The sequence below is a fragment of the Schistocerca cancellata genome, chromosome 9, assembly GCF_023864275.1.
Source record: "Schistocerca cancellata isolate TAMUIC-IGC-003103 chromosome 9, iqSchCanc2.1, whole genome shotgun sequence".
Lineage (NCBI taxonomy): Eukaryota > Metazoa > Arthropoda > Insecta > Orthoptera > Acrididae > Schistocerca > Schistocerca cancellata.
The window spans coordinates 74,705,551-74,720,417 of NC_064634.1; positions in this window are offsets into that span (position 1 = coordinate 74,705,551).

The window sequence follows — 14,867 nt, forward strand, 5'->3', positions numbered from 1 at the left end:
AATCATTACGATTTTTAGTCCCACTCTTGCAACTGCACTTATTTATTTATTTTTTTATCTGACTACCAGTTTTTACGTAGAAATTCATCAATGGAATGGAAGAGTTGTCCAGTAGAAATGATTTAAAATTAGATTTAAAACATGCATCGTCACCTGTCAAACATTTTGTGTTATTGGGCAAATTGTTGGGGATGTGAACAACACCGTTCTTCTCAAATTGTGATGGATTACTTATGACGAATTTCAGTAGCGAATGTATGTATTATGTTGATGCAATTAAAATACCTGTTTCCTTGAAGAGGTACCTACATGACGTCCGTGGGCGAACTCCGCTTAATATTTTTACTACTCGCTTTTGTGCAAACAACACTTTCTTTCTACGTCATGAGTTACCCAGAAAATTTTTGCTTAAGACATTATTGAGTGTAAATGTGCAAAATATGTCAGGAGGTTGTTACGTTTTTTTCCAATATAAGGAATTATACAAAGAGCTAAAGTAGCTGAACTTAATTGTTTGAGAAACTCAATAGTATGCTTCTTCAAGTTTTAATCAATATGTACACCTAAGATTTTAATTATTCTACCCTATTTACTGACCCCTGCTCATGTGCTACGTCAGTTGTTGGTATGACTCTATTTGTTTTTCAGGAATGAACGTAAATTGTTTTTTTTTCAGAATTTAGGGAGAGTTCATTTTGAAGAAACACTTAATCATATTTGGGGAACATCAATTACCAGCTATTGTCGTGTTGCTTTCGCTGTAATCGGATTCATCATAACACTAGTATTATCTGCGAAACGCACCAGTTCTCCTGGCAGAGTTGTTCTAGGCGCTTCAGTCTGGAACCGCGCGACCGCTACCATTTTTGAACCAATTCTCCTAGATGAATGTTAAGTGGAAGGTCTTGCACATATATAAGGAATAGGAGTGGACACAAAATTGAACCCTGTGGAACTCCCTTTGTGATTTTTCCCTCCCTCCCAGTGAAAACCTGTCCTACATTGTCTGAATTATTCAGCCCAACCTTACGCATTCTGTTTGTTAAATATGATTTAAAACAGCTGTGCGTGAAGTCATCATTTCCATAAAATTTTAGTTTTTCTAAGAGAGTAACACGATCGACACATGCCTTGGAAAGAACACAAAAAATACCAACTGGCGATGTTTTATTATTTAAGGCCTGATGAGTGAGTGTATAAATAGCATTCTCAGGCGAACAACCCTTCTGGAATCCAAACTGTGATATGCTAAGTAAATGGTTTCCACTTACGTGCGTCACTGCTCTTGACACCCGCTCTGGCGTGTAGGAAGGCGCCAGATTCCCGGGCGCGCTCCATCACGCCTGCGGACCGGTGAGTCCTTCTCCTGGGTGGTCGCACCTCGTGCTTCCTTTCCGGAGCCGGCGCGATCGCGTAATTGGCGCGCGATCCGAGATTAATGGACCTTACAAGGAGCTAATTTGTAAACTGGCGAAATGAGCCGCAAGTCTTATGGGTCTCGATAGGCCAAGATCCGGTTCCCCTGTCGGTATATTTTATGCTAATTTAGAGTCCGCCTAAGGCAGTTAATTTCTTTTTCTACCCGACTGCGACAAATTGAGTGAAAATTTAACGCTACACGGACAGGGAAGGGGGCGACCGATGAACCGAAACAAATTAACGTGTGTGGGGGAGATAAGTGGCTTGCAGATAAACTCGTGATGGCTATTTGTCGACGTGTCGAGCTCGATTCGGTGGCGAGACGAGCTGCCAAGGCCTCAATTTAGCCTGCCAGAGTAGCTAACTATTCTGTGTGGTTCTCTCTTTACCTCGTATTACAACTTCAAAAACTCAGTGAAACAAGGGATATCAACCCACTAGACTTTTTTCGGCCCTCTCTCGAAGATTTTTAACAAACTCTGAGAAGTGTGGGGAGTTTATGGACAAACAAGCTCGATAAAATAATTTAAAAAATCATGATGCCGAAAGGACAGATTAATTACGGCGAAGAAACCACTCGAATAGAACTAAGCGATTTAACGCAAATGATACGTGTCCACGTACCACTTTTATGAACCCTACTTAGCCTCCTGGTTCTAGGCGCTTCAGTCCAGAGCCGCGCGACTGCTACGGTCGAGGTTCGAATCCTGCCTTGGGCATGGATGTGTGTGACGTCCTTAGGTTAGTTAGGTTTAAGTAGTTCTAAGTCTAGGGGACTGATGTTAAGTCCCATAGTGCTTAGAGCCATTTGAGTCATTTTTAGTCCCCTGGGAATTAATTTGGTGGGAGTGTGCCCCTCTCTTACCTGCAGTCGAAAACTCTACTATTAATTTCTCTATTATTTACACCGGGCAAAAAATTAGCCATTCTCAGACACATCACGCTAATGCCGCGTGACACTGCTCCTACCCTTGGTACCCGTCTCAGTTCGGGTAGCCCCTAACCAACCGAAGCCACTCACTGGTGTTTAGACCCCTTAGAACTACCGGATAGCAGCGACGTTCATTGCTATATTTCACTCGCTGTTCAGAATAGTCCCAGACATTTTGTCTGCTATTAGGATCTGGTGATTTAGCGAGATAGTCGGGGGGTGATGTTGTTGTGGTCTTCAGTCCTGAGACTGGTTTGATGCAGCTCTCCATGCTACTCTATCCTGTGCAAGCTTCTTCATCTCCCACTACCTACTGCAGCCTCCATCCTTCTGAATCTGCTTAGTGTATTCATCTCTTGGTCTCCCTCTACGATTTTTACCCTCTACCCTTGATCCTCAGAACATGTCCTACCAACCGATCCCTTCTTCTAGTCAAGTTGTGCCACAAACTCCTCTTCTCTCCAATTCTATTCAATTCCTCATCATTAGTTATGTGATCTATCCATCTAATCTTCAGCATTCTTCTGTAGCACCACATTTCGAAAGCTTCTATTCTCTTCTTGTCTAAGCTATTAATCGTCCATGTCTCACTTCCATATATGGCTACACTCCATACAATTACATTCAGAAACCACTTCCTGACACTTAAATCATACTCGATGTTAACAAATTTCTCTTCTTCACAAACGCTTTCCTTGCCATTGCCAGTCTACATTCTATATCCTCTCTACTTCGACCATCATCAGTTATTTTGCTCCCCAAATAGCAAAACTCCTTTAATACTTTAAGTGTCTCATTTCTTAATCTAATTCCCTCAGCATCACCCGACTTAATTCGACTACATTCCATTATCCTCGTTTTGCTTTTGTTGATGTTCATCTTATATTTTCCTTTCAAGACACTGTCCATTCCGTCCAACTGCTCTTCCAAGTCCTTTGCTGTCTCTGACAGAATTACAATGTCATCGGCAAACTTCAAAGTTTTTATTTCTTCTCCATGGATTTTAATACCTACTCATGCCATCTTGTTTCTGTACAAATTGTAAATAGGCTTTCGCTCTCTGTATTTTACCCCTGCCACCTTCAGAATTTGAAAGAGAGTATTCCAGTCAACATTGTCAAAAGCTTTCTCTAAGTCTACAAATGCTAGAAACGTAGGTTTGCCTTTCCTTAATCTTTCTTCTAAGATAAGTCGTAGGGTCAGTATTGCCTCACGTGTTCCAACATTTCTACGGAATCCTAACTGATCTTCCCCTAGGTCAACTTCTACCAATTTTTCCATTCGTCTGTAAAGAATTCGCGTTAGTATTTTGCAGCTGTGACTTATTAAACTGATAGTTCGGTAATTTTCACATCTGTCAACACCTGCTTTCTTTGGGATTGGAATTATTATATTCTTCTTGAAGTCTGAGGGAATTTCGCCTGTCTCATACATCTTGCTCACCAGATGGTAGAGTTTTTCCAGGACTGGCTCTCCCTAGGCTGTCAGTAGTTCAATTGGAATGTTGTCTACTCCCGGGGCCTTGTTTCGACTTAGGTCTTTCAGTGCTCTGTCAAACTCTTCACGCAGTATCATATCTCCCATTTCATCTTCATCTACCTCCTCTTCCATTTCCGTAATATTGTCCTCAAGAACATCGCCCCTGTATAGACCCTCTATATACTCTTTCCACCTTTCTGTTAGTGATAGTGTCCATAAATGTCAATCAAACCACGAACGTATGTCATCTTGGAAGATGTTAGTTCGTTTCTGTGCACGCTCCACCGATAAGCTGAACGATTTTTTTATGGAAATGATATGGAATGGATCATTTTATGGAACACGTATACATAATTCGATATGAACATATTACCAGCTCTGCTGATGCAACCACTCGTAGAAATAGTTTTTTCTAATAAAGATTGCGTTTAAGGAATAGAAGGAGTTGTACAGAAGAAAGTTACATTTAAAAGATAGTATGCGGCCTGTTATGTTGTTGCACTGATCAAAAATTTTTTTCGCTGCGTATTGAATTCCTTTCTGACCAACTGGCAGTTTTGATCATGGGTAGTGAAGGTCATTTTCCTTCTAGTGTTGTAGCCGTGGGGTGTTCAAATTGTGATGAGTTATTGCATTAGCAAATGTATGTACGGTGAAAGTACAGCTAAAATCTGTAACCATTAGAAAACGTAGCTAAAGGTGAACACCGAATATTATTCTTACTGTAGATTTTCTGCCATCAAACTTAATTTCTAAGCGAAGAGTTATCTTAGAAATTGTTCCACAAGACGATGTACAGCAGAAATACGCAGCATATTTATAGAGGTTGATTTATTTAGTTCCAAGGCTAATAATTAAACGAAGAGCAAAAGGACCTGAACTTAATTATTTGGCTAGTCCAGTAATATGCTACTTCACTTTCCGTTTTAGCCAATATATAAAAGTAAAAATTTGGAGCATTGTACCTTGTGTTCATCATGAGCTACATCACTGTTGGTATTACTCTACTTCTTGTATTTTCTAAAAATTAAGGGAGATCACGTTTTCAGAGAATTTCTCGATAATTTTTTGAAAAACGTGATTAACAATTTCTTCTGTTGCTTTCTCTCTATCTGTTATAAAACTAGCGTGGTTTACAAAAAGTAACAATTATGCGTGATAAGTGGAAGGTCAATCACGCATACGAGGAATAGATCTGATTCTAAAACAGAGCCATGTAGGACGGGAGTGTCCATTGCGCCGTCTGTCCACGTCTAGCATGACATTGAAAGAGGCAAAACCCCAACTCGTGGGACCACATTGACGACAACTAATGTCCAGTTTCCGTTTCTTTTGACCTCCTGCAGACAAGCAGCTTAACGTTATGGAATGGGCAATGGTCTTTTGCGAGGTGCCACCAAATGCCCACTGCACGCTGTTCACTTGGCACTGTTCGCTCAAAAATATGTTGGTTGAAACTGACTTGTCATTCACGATGTGCGACAGTCATCTTCGCTCCTGACAGTTGGCATCTTTTTACGACCACTGACTTTACGCCGCGTTACGTGACTGCGAGTGGTACATCACTTCTTGTGGACACGTTGGGAATGCGTGTTCAAACACCAATAAATACACTCCTGGAAATTGAAATAAGAACACCGTGAATTCATTGTCCCAGGAAGGGGAAACTTTATTGACACATTCCTGGGGTCAGATACATCACATGATCACACTGACAGAACCACAGGCACATAGACACAGGCAACAGAGCATGCACAATGTCGGCACTAGTACAATGTATATCCACCTTTCGCAGCAATACAGGCTGCTATTCTCCCATGGAGACGATCGTAGAGATGCTGGATGTAGTCCTGTGGAACGGCTTGCCATGCCATTTCCACCTGGCGCCTCAGTTGGACCAGCGTTCGTGCTGGACGTGCAGACCGCGTGAGACGACGCTTCATCTAGTCCCAAACATGCTCAATGGGGGACAGATCCGGAGATCTTGCTGGCCAGGGTAGTTGACTTACACCTTCTAGAGCACGTTGGGTGGCACGGGATACATGCGGACGTGCATTGTCCTGTTGGAACAGCAAGTTCCCTTGCCGGTCTAGGAATGGTAGAACGATGGGTTCGATGACGGTTTGGATGTACCGTGCACTATTCAGTGTCCCCTCGACGATCACCAGTGGTGTACGGCCAGTGTAGGAGATCGCTCCCCACACCATGATGCCGGGTGTTGGCCCTGTGTGCCTCGGTCGTATGCAGTCCTGATTGTGGCGCTCACCTGCACGGCGCCAAACACGCATACGACCATCATTGGCACCAAGGCAGAAGCGACTCTCATCGCTGAAGACGACACGTCTCCATTCGTCCCTCCATTCACGCCTGTCGCGACACCACTGGAGGCGGGCTGCACGATGTTGGGGCGTGAGCGGAAGACGGCCTAACGGTGTGCGGGACCGTAGCCCAGCTTCATGGAGACGGTTGCGAATGGTCCTCGCCGATACCCCAGGAGCAACATTGTCCCTAATTTGCTGGGAAGTGGCGGTGCGGTCCCCTACGGCACTGCGTAGGATCCTACGGTCTTGGCGTGCATCCGTGCGTCGCTGCGGTCCGGTCCCAGGTCGACGGGCACGTGCACCTTCCGCCGACCACTGGCGACAACATCGATGTACTGTGGAGACCTCACGCCCCACGTGTTGAGCAATTCGGCGGCACGTCCACCCGGCCTCCGGCATGCCCACTATACGCCCTGGCTCAAAGTCCGTCAACTGCACATACGGTTAACGTCCACGCTGTCGCGGCATGCTACCAGTGTTAAAGACTGCGATGGCGCTCCGCATGCCACGGCAAACTGGCTGACACTGACGGCGGCGGTGCACAAATGCTGCGCAGCTAGCGCCATTCGACGGCCAACACCGCGGTTCCTGGCGTGTCCGCTGTGCCGTGCGTGTGATCATTGCTTGTACAGCCCTCTCGCAGTGTCCGGAGCAAGTATGGTGGGTCTGACACACCGGTGTCAATGTGTTCTTTTTTCCATTTCCAGGAGTGTATGACAACGTCTTTCATGGTGTGGTCAAGAGGTAGTCAAAAGATGACGACTTCTTTCCGTCAGTCTCTTACGTCTCCACGTCATGTCACATTACTGCGTGGGTTCCGTACAATGAAGTGGCACAGACACACCACTCCCCTACCATGACTTGCATCTTCAGCGGAGGGTGACATGACCGCTTAGTACCAGTTGTGTGTCATTCACAGCGTACCAGAGCGGCCAGTGGGCCCTTTCAAGTTTGTGACTAATATTTTATCCGGTGGAATTTTTTCGTTCCATACACTACATTTCTTCTGTAGTTTCCATCCAGCCATACTCGGGTAATGCAGTATGTTCCTCTCACTCCTCAAACTTGTTCTTGCTCTCTACTTCTTCATCACCTTCCTTCTCTCGCCACCCGTGCACACACTCATGTACTCCCATTTCTCATATGTCGTCCAAGTCCCTCTGTCCTCTCTGAATACTTTTTCTGCCTCCTTGAGCGTTCAACTTCTCTCCATTCCCAACCGTAAAACCGCATGACTGCCTGGCTTGGAATTGTCGTTCCCAGTTTTCTAATACTGTCCACATTCTTCCCCTAGCCATCTTTGAAGACACCATTCTTGTTTCGCACCCAAGCCGTTATCTTGATTATGTCCTTCCAAAAAGCACGATTTCTGACACTGGTGTGAATATTCAGATGTTTTGTAGTAGAGTTATCTCAGCTGTTTGTTATCGGTTGAGAGCTCCCAGCACTCACTATGCGACACACTAAGACGGTTGAATCACCTGCAAATCCTCTTCAGCAACTTCCCTTGGACACTTTTACACTGGCAGCCAGCTGCAGAAAATACTCACGCCACCTCGTTTCCACATGCCGCATACCGTTGATCATTTGTTTCGGAATTCCTGAGCAGCCGTTGCTTCGCCTCCTAATAATAATTTGAGGTTCTACAACTGAAATCTGGTTCAGGAGGTGCCGGAATAAAATCCCCGTCTTTCCATTGACGTGTAGGTACTGTATGGTTTCCGTAAACCACTTTGACGAAATACCGAGAAGGATCGTTCAACAGAGCCACCGTCTATTCCCTTAACTACTACTGTCCAAATGAGATGTTCCTCCAGCTACACAGATGTCACTGGGACATTCAACTATAGCCTGACATCCGTCTGGCATTATTCTTCCATTTTCTAGTTGTTTACTTACATGTTCCTATATTTTTTTGCCATACTTCCATGTTTTACGTAATACAAAGACGTAGAGGGATTTTTGGGGGAGGAGAGAGGAGTGTAGACACAACATCCCTCGCCCATTAACCGTTGGGACAGCCATTTTTTACTGAAACTACAAATCTAAAATAAACATATCAGTGTTCAAGTTCAGTGATAGAACTATCCATCGAAAGGCAATACACAGTTGATAAAACAGTTACATGGGCGAATCATTTCATCGACGAGAGTACTTTACCCTTCCAGGCGACTAGTAAGAGCTGAAAGAGCAACATAGCTTTTCACAAGTTTTCTGAACCCAAGCGAAATTTCTGCTCTCGTTTTGTGAAACATGATGGGTTTCTAGCTCTAATAACCGTTTCTTATTCCAGTGGTTTCTAAAGCTTCTTGCATTTTCGATCTTAGAGGTCATTTTTAGGTTCTGCATCATTCCGGAAAATCTGAGCGAAACTTTAACCAATTCCAAATGTAGTTTTTATGACCTGTCTAGCATTTATTACTAAATGTAAATAATGATTTATGTTATTAGCTACAATTTGTTCTTCTTTATCTCGCACACTATAGAACAGAAATCTTGGTTTCCAATGTAATTTGCAGGTTAAAAATTACTCTCCTAGTTAATCAACAGATAATTAGCAAGTGGTATCCATCATGTCTTGTTAAGTTCAGGATTTTGTACGTTACAGCCTTGAAATAGTTAAGGACTTTTTTCCTAAATGCTATATTTGTGTTACTTAAGGATCACTCTAAACATGTACTGATAAAAAGTACATTAAGATATGTTTACGTAATATATTTTGTAGAGTTACAATAGGCATTCGCGGATGCAGATTAATTAAATTTTGGCTTTTGACTGATGATATATATATATATATATATATATATATATATATATATATATATATATATATATATATATTTCTGACACATGAAAATATTTAAGAGGTTGGAACTTTTGACTCCCATAGTTTTTAATCTTTACGAAAATCCAGAGAAAACTTCCTTTTCTCCTTGGTGCGCAAATTAACATTACACATCTCGCAGATAACAGATGGACTTACTTTGCAGTTCGGCATCTTGCATCTACCTTCTTCCCACACACAACTGGCCAATATCCAACCTTGTCTTGACGAACAACCTTGTGGGGAAATGGCTTTGATGCATGCCCCATTTTCTACTTCTTTGCACATTCAGTATCTACTGAAGAAGGTCTTCCCCTCTTTCCGTCACTTACAGGCTTGTTAATTTCGCACAGGGCATCAGATACTTCAGCTTTGAAGTGGTAAAGTGACGTCTTATTATTTTTGGGTAAATCAAGAGAGTCACAGTTGATTGGCGTTGACTGGTGAAACGTTGTTGTGATGCATCGTGTAAGGACGAGAGACGCCTACCATCACGTTTCCGACTTTGGAAAAGGTCGGATTGCAGCCTATCACGATTGCAGTTTATCGTATCGCGACATTGCTGCTCGCGTTGGTCGAGATCCAATGACTATTAGCAGAATATGGAATCGGTGGGTTCAGGAGGGTAATTCGGAACGCCGAGCTGGATCCCAACGGCCTCGTATCACTAGCAGTCGAGTTGACAGGCATCTTATCCGCGTGGCTGTAACGGATCGTGCAGCCACGTCTCGATCCCTGGGTCAAGAAATGGGGACGTCTGCATGACAACAACCATCTGCACGAACAGTATTCGTTATCGCCATACTGGCGTATCACCCGGCGTGATGGTTTTGGATGGCATGGGTTACACGTCTCGGTCTCCTCTTGTTCGCACTGACGGTAATTTGAACAGTGGACGTTACATTTAAGATGTGTTACGACCCGTGGTTCTACCCTTCATTCGAACCCTTCGAAACCCTACATTTCAGCAGGATAATGCACGACCGCATGTTGCAGGTCCTGTACGGGCCTTTCTGGATACAGAAAATGTTGGACTGCTGCCCTGGCCAGCACATTCTCCAGATCTCTCACCAATTGAAAACGTCTGGTCGATGGTGGCCAAGCGACTGGCTCGTCACAATATGCCAGTCAGTATTGTAGATGAACTTTGGTATCGTGTTGAAGCTGCATGGGCAGCTGTACCTGTACACGGCATCCAAGCTCTGTTTGACTCAATGCCCAGGCGAATCGAGGACGTTATTACGGCCAGAGGTGGTTGTTCTGGGTACTGATTTCTCAGGATCTACGCACCAAAATTACGTGAAAATGTAATCACATGTTAGTTCTACTACAATATATTTGTCCAATGAATACCCGTCTATCGTCTGCATTTCTTCTTGGTGTAGCAATTTTAATGGCCAGTAGTGTAGATATAGAAATAAGTAGCCAAGGTAAGCTTAACAGAATCTCACTGCACAGTGTTGGGAGGCCTTTGGCTGCATACTATATGGGACAGAGACGTCAGCGATTCACTGTATATATAGCGAACCATAATTACTTCCCTGCAGCGGTTACATCGCACTTAGGGAAGTACTGCCGTGCGTGACAATTGGCGCTAAACTAGGCCACCGCCCGCAAGCAGTCACATTTAGCGGACCCACGACGCGGTAATACACGCCGAATTTACGTGTGACCAAGTTCGCCTGCGAAACTGCGAAATCGCGTGCTGGGAGGGGGGGCGACTCCTCGCGGACGCCCAGCGGTGGCGTGCGTGTGTTCAGGGCGGGGACCGCCGCCCTCGTACGCAGGCGGCAGGACGCGGCGCCTGAAATGGAACAGCGCGGCGCGCACAGTAGCGGGGCGTCGTCCTTAGTTGCGGCGATCACTCAGCGACGGCCGGCGTCGAAAAGTTGGCGCGCGCGGAGGCGGCGCCGGGGGCGGCGGCGGCGGCGGCGGCGGGGGCGGAGTCGGCCGCAGATGCTTATCTGGGCGCGCGCGTCAGCGGGAGGTAGCACATATGGCTCATACGAGCCACACTACCACACACGCAGCCGCGCCTCATGCATGGTACCGCCTGGCGTAATTTGTCATGCCGATTTTTCAATTGGCTTATCAATAGCCGTGATCGCAGCACATGTGTGCCGCAGAGGCACGGGGGCTGTTCGTGCAGAGCGGCGAAAGAGGGGAGCGGGAGAGAGTGAGTGAGTGAGAGACAGAGAGAGAGAGAGAGAGAGAGAGAGAGAAGTGTTTGAGAGAGAGATAGCGGCGGTGCACCTCGGTGTATGGTGCGGACGGGGACGCAACACATGCGAACTGCAACAACTCGTCATTCCCGTATATCATAACAGCGCAGTGTGCATTAAACTTGCTAATGTTGGAAACTGCGTAGCCGGAGAGCCGCACTGGCTTGCACTGACGACTCAATTGCCCGTGTGTCCCCGCGGTGTCTCCACGACAGTCTCCAGCGCTCCGCCTGTAACACCCTTCCCGTTTGCTGCTTATTCTCCACTTTATTTACGGCCTGTAAGCGTCTATTTCGGCCAAAGAATTGGATCAAGTTTTAGGGTTTTGCAGTGCTGGAGTCATAAAATTCGGAGACGAAAAACGAACTGCTCTGATTAAAAAGTGTGTAAGGCAAAGATGTAGTCTTTCGCCCCTACTGTTCAATCAATGTGTCGAGGACCACTGAAAGAAATACATGTAGGAGGTTCACGGGTGTAATTGAAATTCGCGGTGAAATAATAGCAGTGATAAGATTCACTGATTACATGTATGTCCTCAGCGAAATAGAAGTATTATTAGGATTTCTTAACGGAAAGTACGCTGGAATGAGTACTGAATAGGGACTGAGACTAAACCGAAGAAAGACGCTGGTTGTGAGGAGTAGTAGAAATGACATTATGGGTAAACGTAAGTTAAAAACTGAAGAACTTGGAAGCAAAATAGCACATAACGGGCAAAGCGCGGATAACACAGAAGGCTGATTAGCACAGGCAAAGAGGGCAGTCCAGCTCGAGACAATTTTGCGAGTGAGAAACATCTTCTTCGTTTCCCAGTATTTTTACCTGTTGCAGCGTACTCGGTATATCAGAAAGCACGTATTTTCTACGTGTGTAAGTTCTTCTTATATCTGCCACTATCACTATTGATATTATTGCCATCATCATTGTTGTTATTATTACTATTTTCACTATTAGTTGCAAAATCGGCAGTAGTACAAGTACTGTCTGTATTAACTTCATTATTCCGTACTCAGTATTACTCACATTGTCACTACAGACATTGAAATCATTTTATTACTCTTCGTCATATTAAAGCTGGTATTTCTTAGGTAACTAAGATGTAAAAAAGATACTGTATTATGCGAAACTCTGGTCCTATGTAACAGTGAGCCTTGTGGTCCTAATCATAGCAGATTAAATAGATAAATAAATAAACAAACTCTGTCCAAAAATAAATTCTGTCCATGTCATCCTGTATCGTAGTACTGTCAATTTAAAAACCCTCATTTCCGTAGACTACAGCATCATCAGCGAACAGTCGCAGACTGCTGCTCGCCCTGCCTGACCGATCGTTTATGTATATAGAGAACAAAAGGAGTCCTGTCACACTTCCTGGGGCACTCCTGACGATGCCTTCATTCTGATGAACAAATGGTTCAAACGACTCTGAGCAGTATGGGACTTAACATCTGAGGTCATCAGTCCCCTAGAACTTAGAACTACTTAAACCTAACTAACCTACGGACATCACACACATCCATGCCCGAGGCAGGATTCGAACCTGCGACCGTAGCGGGCGCACGGTTCCAGACTGAAGCGCCTAGAACCGCTCGGCCACGCCGGCCGGCTCTGATGAACAGTCATCGTCAAGGACAACATACTGCTTTCTATTAGAAAGTCTTTGAGGCAGTGGTACTCGGTTATCTGAGAAGCTGTCCCGAACGCTCGGACCTCCGTTGACGATCTGTAGGGCGAGACAGTATTAAACACTGTCCGGGAATCAATAAATATAGAATCTGACAGTTGTTCTTCATGCATGGTTCCTAGCATACCGTGCGAGAAAGGGAGAAGTTAAATTTCGCAGGAGCGATGCTTTCGAAATGAGTGTTCATTTGTGTTTAGAAGCTTTTCTCTCTCGCAAGAAAATTCATTATTCAGACCTAGAATAGCCTTCAGAATTCCTAAGAAGACTGACTTTAGGGATATTGGTCTGTTATCTGACCTGCTGCCGCCGCGCATTCGTCTCAGGAGACGCGGCTCGTGTGCAGAGGACGGCGGCGCTCTGGCGTTCGCCGACTACACAGGAAGCCGCCTTACGCCCGACTGGCGAAGAGGAAGAAACTGCTCCGCACCAGAAAGGGAATTCGGCGCAACCTGTTAACACGGCGGGCGGCGTCCCTTCGGCAAACTGCGTGCGGGCCTTCTGCTCCCTGTGATCTCGCCGCGCCGCCCCCGCCACCGCCCCCGCACCGCTGCCAATAGGCCAGCAACCACACGGCGGAGCGGCTCCCATCTCACGCACACATTTACCAATTCCATTTCCTCAACCCCATCGTTGTTAGCGGCGCAGCGATCCCGCCAGCCCCCGGGCACTACTTTAGACACCCCCCCCCCCCTCCACGGCCCCCGTTGCCCTCAGCCGTGGGCCTCCTCGCCTCTCCATCCCCCGCGTTCCGCCCCCGCCGCCTCCCGTTTGCCCCATTAGGGCAGGCGCCCGGCGCGCCGCGTTCGCCCCCCGGTGATCTTATAAATATTTATCCGTTAACAGGGAAGCCGCCCCGTGTTACCGCCGCCCTGATCCTATTGATTGGGGGGGATGGTTGCTGCGGCTTCGCTGAAGGCGAAACACGGCCCCGCCTTCCTCCTCTTTGCGATGTGGCGCCTGCTGCTTCCCGAGTCTGCTTGAGACGCCGAGGGGGAGCAGACGTCCCCTAATTCGCGGCTGTGTCGCCGCTGCTCCGGATCACACACCTATGAGGACGCCCTGGTTAGGGACAGACGAAGTATCTTGCACAGTGCCGGAGAGGAGCATACGGCTGCACACATTCTCTAAACGAAATCTGTGTACACTTTATAACCTATCCTTTCATTATAAACAGTTCACACTGTTTCGTCTCTTAAACTTGTGGCGCATGAAGCCAAGTAGAAAATGTTGGCTTCACTTGACCTGGCACGGGAGGCCAGATGTACCGTGATGTTACTTTATACTGAGGTGACGAAAGTCACGGGATACATCCTAATGAGTGTCGGACCTCCTTTTGTCCGACGTAGTGCAGAAACTTGGCGTGCCATGTACTCAACCAGTCGCTGGATGTCCCCTACAGAAATACTGAGCCATCCATAACCATCTATAGCCGTCCATAATCGCGAAAGTGGTGCGCTGGTGCAGGACTTTGAGCAGCAACTGACCTATCGATTATATCCCATTTCGGGTGACCTGGGTGGCAAAATCATTCCCTCGCATTGTCCAGAATGTTCTTCTAACCAATCGCAAACACTTGTGGCTCGGCGACTTGGCACATTGTCATCCATACAAATTCCATCATTGTTTTGGAAGATGAAGTCCATGAATGACTGCACATGGTCTCCAAATTAGCGATCGTGATCATTTCCAGTCAAAGACTGCACATCATCTCCAAGTTAGCGAACGTGTTCATTTCCAGTCAAAGATCGGTTCAGTCTGAGCAGAGGATCCAGTCCATTCCGTGTAAACACAGACAACAGCATTATGGAGCACCAGCTTGCACAGTGCCTTCTTGACAACATAGGTCCATTGTTTCGTGATTTCTGTGCCACACTTGAACCCTACCATCAGCTCTTACTGAAATCGGGACTCATCTGTCAGGGCCTGGTTTTACAATCGTCTGCGGTCCAGAGGATATGGTCACGTGCCCAGGAGAGGCGCTGTAGGC